Genomic DNA, 6781 nt, shown 5'->3' on the forward strand with positions numbered 1-6781 from the left:
GATCACACCAGTTCCTGGATGCTTGGGTGTACAGGCAGGGTGTAAATTTAAATTACTAGGCCCTGAGTATGTTTAGTATGTCCTTCAATTCTCTTTTAATAAATAGAGCCAAGGGCATAGTGAGTCAGTTTCGTAATTAGGTGATATAATTGTCTCATGAACTCTGTACAAATTACCTCTTCTCTGTATTGTTTTTGCAGTGTATTGTTTTTCTTGAATAATATGGCTCATATCCAGTTTATATTGCAGTCAATAAATTACCCTGGTTTATAGCTCCATGGCCCACAAATTAATAACTGACATCAACAAAAATAATTAAGTCGTTATTGTTGTTAGTGCTGTCAGTACTCTTTATTTAGACTGTTATATTTATTTTTAATTATTAACACATTTCTTTGAAATAGTCTTTTTGCCTTTTTTTTTTTTTTTTTTTTACCAAAAGGTAACCAGTTTGCTCAGCTTTTAACAGATTTGTGATTCTAAGGTTGACACTTGGGTGTAATGATGTAAAGGAAATTGTATTTCAATTAAATAAGTCAGCTTGTGTAGGTCTTTCTCTAGCAAAACTCCCACTGGAGTCTGGTCCTTCATTGTTAGACTTTATTTACTCCTTGAGCTTCTCACAGCAGGTTTCTGCTTTCCAGAGGGCTGATAAAATAATTTAATCCATTAAATGGTGTATTATTGACATTCAGAATGATATATAGTGGGAATCATCATAATGAGGGTTAGAACTAGATGATCTTTGAGGTCACTTCCAACCCAAACCTTTCTATGGTTCTTTGATAATGTTGAATACTATAAAGGATACACACTGTTATTCCTTTTAGTAAAGTGTAGCTCCAAGAGTGTCAGATTCTGCTTTTATGCAAAGGGTTGGGTAGGTTCAAGGCAGCTCTGAAACTCCATGGGGTTGTTGGCCATAGCTCTGTGCCTTCTTTTGGGGTGTGGACCCAGGGTGGCACTTCTTCCCTTTGCTGAGGAAGAGCACATCTTGATGCCTCCTAGGCCCTGCTGCCATACTGACACATAGGGGCACATACTCACTTCCAGGCAGCAAGTTGGTGGCTAGGTCCTTCTTCCTCTGCATCACACCCAGGCAATGGCACCCCCCTGTTACTGCAGCTCTGTCTGGGTGCAATGACTTCCTGACTCCAAACTTGTATTTCTTCTGTTTGCTTAAAAACAGTCATGGGGTCCTGAATGAAATTGTCCCCATCAGTCCCCTACTTCCTGACCACTTAGCATTCCTCTCCAATTCTACTCTCATTCATAATGAAATAAGCAACATATTCTGGTTTTGCTGTAATAATGCTGTCTGTATTCAAAATGCCCAGACAACATGAAGAATTCAACCAAAATACATTTAGCATTCAGCCAAGCTCTTCTAGGGCCTGTCCTGCTCATTTGGTCCAACCCCATTAAATTCAAAGGGCTTCCTTTTCCAGTTGACGTTCAATTGTTTGCTTTCCCATTCTGTCCATAGATTCACCCTAGTCAGCTCTATGCTCCACAAGTCCAAATGTTGAGCTATGGTTAGCATATTTCTGTACAGAATATTTTCGACCTTTAGTGGCTACAGCTCACAACCATTAGGTTCTTCTCTCTGTACTTACTGGAGGAAATACTTGTGGAAGATATGTCAACTTCTGGACCTCAGAAACACATATAGTTCCAAGCAGGCACAAGCAAAATATGTTCTTTCTATTTATTGCAAACAGAAATTAAGTTAATTTGTTTGGAAAAGTTCTGCTAAAGGAAATGTCATTGAACAATTCTGTTGAAGCTATCAAAAGCAAAACCAAACAGATTTGAAAACTTAGCACAGGTCACAGACACGTTTTGTAAATGAGTACTAATTATACTTGTAGGCAGTAAGAACTAGAATAAAAGTATGGCTTAAATTCTGGGTTTAGGCTGAATTACTCCCCCCTCCAGTTCTGTGAATGAAATATCTTGGAGTATATTCATGTCAGCCCCTACTTTTTCCGTAAAAAAAAATGTTTAAAACATTAAACACAAAGCACAGACAGCAGTCTAAGTCAGTTCAGGGGCTGCTGTTTTCTCTGTACCCTGCTGACCAGTTTCTGGTGGCTGGGCAGGGTCGAGGTGCTGGGATTTTGGCTTCTGGTCCAGGCATGAGAGACCTTTCCTGATACCTAAGGTGTGAGACCATTACCTAACTGAAAGAGAGGAAAATGCAAAACACTTTGTCTGCTATCTCAAGATGAACTTTGTTGCTAAGTTGTGTCTAAGTTGATCTTTTTCTTTAAAGGGTTAAATAATTAAAAAAGAGTACAAAAAGCTTTATTTTGAATTAAAGGAAATGTGTTGGCTGATATGAGCATTTTGGAGGGAGTCTGGCTTATTTCAGAAGCTGAAACACTTTGGTCTATGTAATGTTACCTAAAGCAGTGGTAACATAGAGGGGGTGGTGGTCTGCGGGGGGTGGTGCTGTATAGGGTGTCACATTAGGGCATTTGGGACACAGAGCGCATCTGCATTATCTTCATTATTATTAAGTTCATTAGAGGAATTACAGGAGGTGCTGAGTTAGTGCTGATTGGGTTTGTTTGGGACCAACAGCTCCCAGGCTGTAACAGCAGAAAACTCTGCATTAGTTGTCCAAATATGCATCTAGGTTTTGGGACAGGATCTGCATAGAGACGGTTTAGTTAAGCTGCAACCATGGCTTGAAGGGCTAAGTAGCAATTCTTGTTGCTAACCTAAGAATTGATCCATTTATTGCTTCACCATTTTTTTCCATGGAAGTCTGTTGAACTGGTTCTTCATGCTTTGGTCATCGTGAATGAGGACAAACTCCAGCTGAATGAGTAACCTCAGACCACTTTAGGAGCTGGATAAGTAAGCAGTGACATAGAAGCAGGCTTTTTCATAAGTGCTGGTTCACAGGCACTCAAATCCGTACTAGAAAAAACAACCTACGGCAATATCACAAGGAAAATGTACTCCTGCAAAGCAAATAATGTACATAAACTTACAGTAAAACTTTTTCTTTTATTATTAATATTATTTCACAGGTGAATATTACAGCTGTGTGTGGCTAAAGTTATATTTAATTGTCATCAGTAAATGCTAAGTGCGTGATCCAGATACCGTCCTGGTTACTGATGGGTTCTTTCAGCAAATCCCCAAAGTTACCCTGTAATTTTGTTTCACGGTATTATGGTCAGAATTTATTGAAAATACCTAGGTCCCTTTTTGTTTTTCTTTGAAGTAGTAACTGTACAGTTACTACACAGCATTGATTTACTCTGAGGATAGGTTATTTCAGAAAGAAGGATGCTAACTTTATCCATATTATGAATACCGAAAAGGAAAAAAAAAAAAACAGAAACATTGAGGTTACTACCATCTACTTCACCACTACTGTGTTACACCTTTAAATACTAAAACTATTGTGCCCATCATGACGTTAAATTAAGAAATTCTGTATAGAAAATGTATGTTTAAAATGGAAAAAATTATTGCAACTTAAAAAAAAAAAAGAATCCTTACTTGTATCAAATTACACTGCTTCTTGTTCGTATTCATCTACTCGGAATTAAAATGAAGTTCTTAAAATTCACTTAAAGTGACTCCTTAAAATTCAGTCATCTATGACCTTTTAAAAAAAGGCAATAACGGTAGTGGAACAATAGGTGATAGCCACCTAGTTATAAGCATCTTTTGGGACAATCGGCTTTTCAATCGTTCTTTTTATTACTTGAAAATACTGTTGGTCCCAAACAAACCCAATCAGCACTAACTCAGTGCTAACTCCTTTAATAATGAATCATAAATTCAGCTGGAGCAGCAATAATGGCTTCACAAAAACACCTTTTCCTAAACCAATCGAAATGTGCGAACTATTTGCACAGCCCCTTTGGTCCTGGGGGGTTAAGCGAAATGGATAAACACTGCCAGTGATTGCACGAATAAAATGCGGTATTCACACTGCGAAAGTATATATTTATACTTTTCACTGCAAGCAGAGGGCTGTGTCCCCGAAGCCATTAACACCGAGGGGGGGGATAAATAGACTAAAACGACGAAAAAGGATAACAAAAGCATATAGAGAAGGAAGGCGTCTCCTCCCCGGAGGTGAATTAGCAGCATCTTATCCAGGGGCCGGTGGGGATGGGACCCACCCGACCGGGACCTGCCTTCGCGGTTACTTCCAAGCTGTTAACTCTGAAGTCTCTATATCTGTGATGTGGTTGTTTTGATTTGTTGGGGTTTATTTTCCAATCTAGTAGGACTTGCGTTTACAGAACTGGTCAGACTCGCTCTGAGATATTATTTTAACGTTTTAAAATCAACTTTCATTCCAAGCAGAACAAAATCCCCAATTTTTTACATTTCTCACGAGAGCAGCGCCTATTTTTAGTTCAGATCAAGAGAAGCATTTTGCTTAACTAAGATTGAGAATTTCACACTGGTTTATGTGGCGCTTGGTCTCCGACATGTCGGTAAGGCAGGTTAAACGGCCAGGAAAAAGGTCTCCAAAGGTAAGGCGAAGGGTTGCCAAGGTGCCAGGAGAAACGGAGCGGCTCCTCCAAGGCTCTGAGTGGACAAGAGTGAAACGGAGCTACCCCCGCCAAATACCCCCAGGAGGACTATCCTGTTGAAGACATTTCGGTGGGAGGTTTTGACCGCTTCAGATAGTTTTTATTCCATGGGCACAGAAATAAGAAAACAACGATGCGCAGGAAGGGGGTTGACGGGCAGTTTTCGATGCAGAAAATGGTATTTCCTTCCCGGTGTGCGGTACCGGAGACAACCGGCCCGGGAGATATTTGGTTATATGCCTGTGTGGGGAGGTGTAAGTGAAAAAGAGCTAAATCTCCGCAACCTCTTCTGTGGCTGTGAGGGCGGAGGTAGGATACCTAATTGCGAATCAGTTTTGAGATTGCCTAACATCCGTGCTAAGGACCGTGAGGGATAAGGAGAAGCCCTGCTCTGATGCGGTGGGGAGAAGTGCGTTCCTCCGCATCCAGCTCTCTCTCTCCCACAACGAGCTCTCGCATAAAGGAGCCCGAGAAACTTCCCCCCCCGGTTTTCCGTGTCCGATCCAGCAGAAAGGACCCCTAAAAGCCTTCCCCGACATCCGGACAGGAGCGGGCAAGGATATCGGGTGGTCCCCACGGGTCTCCCCGAGCGGCAGCGGCTCCAACCCGCGGCCGTGTCCCCTGCAGCAAGGCTGAGGGACCCTGGGGGAAAGGAGACTTTTCTTCTGGCCTCGCCCTGCAGTTAAACATCACATATAATGCCTTATTCGTCACCTCAAGGAGTACATGAAACACTGTCCCACCCCTTCCTAGCAAAGTTATTGAGGGATCCGTTGATAAAGCATCAAAATTAGGCCATTTTAGTTACCGGCCGTTACAAACCTTCAAAAACGCATAGCAGCAATAAACCCAAACCTTAGCTCCTCATTTTCAAAGCCTCTGTGTATGCGCTGGAAAGAGACAAAGCGGCTATGCGACTGTTGGACAGAAGCAACTAAATGGTAACCATGTTTCTTAGGGTGCTACGTGGGTCCCGTCTGCCCCCCGGCCACCGCGAGAGCTGGGGGGCATCTCCGTGGCCCTGCCCGCCCCTCCGGGGCTCAGTCTGCCGGTACCGTGAGGAGCCGGCTCCGGGAGTCAGGTTACACGGCAACAGGAGCCTCTCCTCCGAGCATTTTTTGATTTTAATCCCATTTTATTTTATTTTATTTTAGGCAGAAATCATTAACCAGGGGAGCCTTGGAGGGGGGAGGGAGGGCAAATAAAAGGAAAAGGGGGATCATTAAAAATCTGCGCAGGCTCTCTGCTGGCTTGAAAGACAAGGTGGAAATCACCCCAAATCACGGCAGCAGCAGGTCACCAGTGACGAGGAGGCCGCTTACTGCAGGGGGGAATAACCTCCTGCCGTGCTGCCCGCCGCCGGGCACGGCCTCAGGCAAAGGGGGAGCGGGGAAGTTTTTCCGGAGCCGGGTGTCCTGCCCGGGACGGGGGCAACGTGGGGACCCGGAGCCTGCCGTCTGCAACTAGCAACAAAGGCTGGAGCTCAAGCCCGGCCTCTGGGCACCCGGCAGAGCTTCAATAGGAGTTCTGGGCAAAGAAAAAACATTCTCCCCTCATCCTTGAGTTGTGGCGGCTCCCTCCTTCCTGCGGGACACATCTCTCCTCTGACAAAAGGCATCTCCAGCATGCCCCCTCCCTCCCTTGGTCTGGAGTATACAGGAGCGGGCTGCTTTGGGGCGCGAGTTTCACTAACCGCTGCTCTAGCTCCCGAGGCTGGCCCGGCCGGCCCGAGCGGGAGGTGGCGGCCGGTGGCAAAGGCCCCTCTCTCTCGGCTGCTGCTGAAAGCCCCTTTTTCCTGGCTAACGCGGACCGCCCCGCCGGCTTTTGCCGCCGTGCTTGCGGCGGGGGCTTGAGCCCTTTGGGCGGGCAGCTGCCAGGGGGGCAGCTCCGCTGAACGCTGCCGATATCCCGATAGGTAAGTCCGCTTCAATGTCACAGCCGCTGGGGAATGGAAACACTCCGTGTCGTGGGCTGGCCTTGATAAAAGTATATTTTAAGTAGCGCGGATAAGCGAACGGGAGAAGAGAAGGGGAGAGCTGCCGGCACGTCGCCTCTAATAACCGCTACGCTTATCAGCCCGGCCTAAACTCCCCAGCAGTTTCTAAAGTACATTGTTACATAAACATGTCTCGGAAAAGAATACACTCCATCCTGCGATAGACTCCAAAGTGACCCCTCATTCCGCCTCGCACCGGAGCCCGCCAAGCCCC

This window comes from Pezoporus wallicus, unplaced genomic scaffold (genome assembly GCF_028554395.1).
Source record: "Pezoporus wallicus isolate ANWC-B61680 ecotype Strahan unplaced genomic scaffold, APGP_CSIRO_Pwel_v1 contig_227, whole genome shotgun sequence".
NCBI lineage: Eukaryota > Metazoa > Chordata > Aves > Psittaciformes > Psittacidae > Pezoporus > Pezoporus wallicus.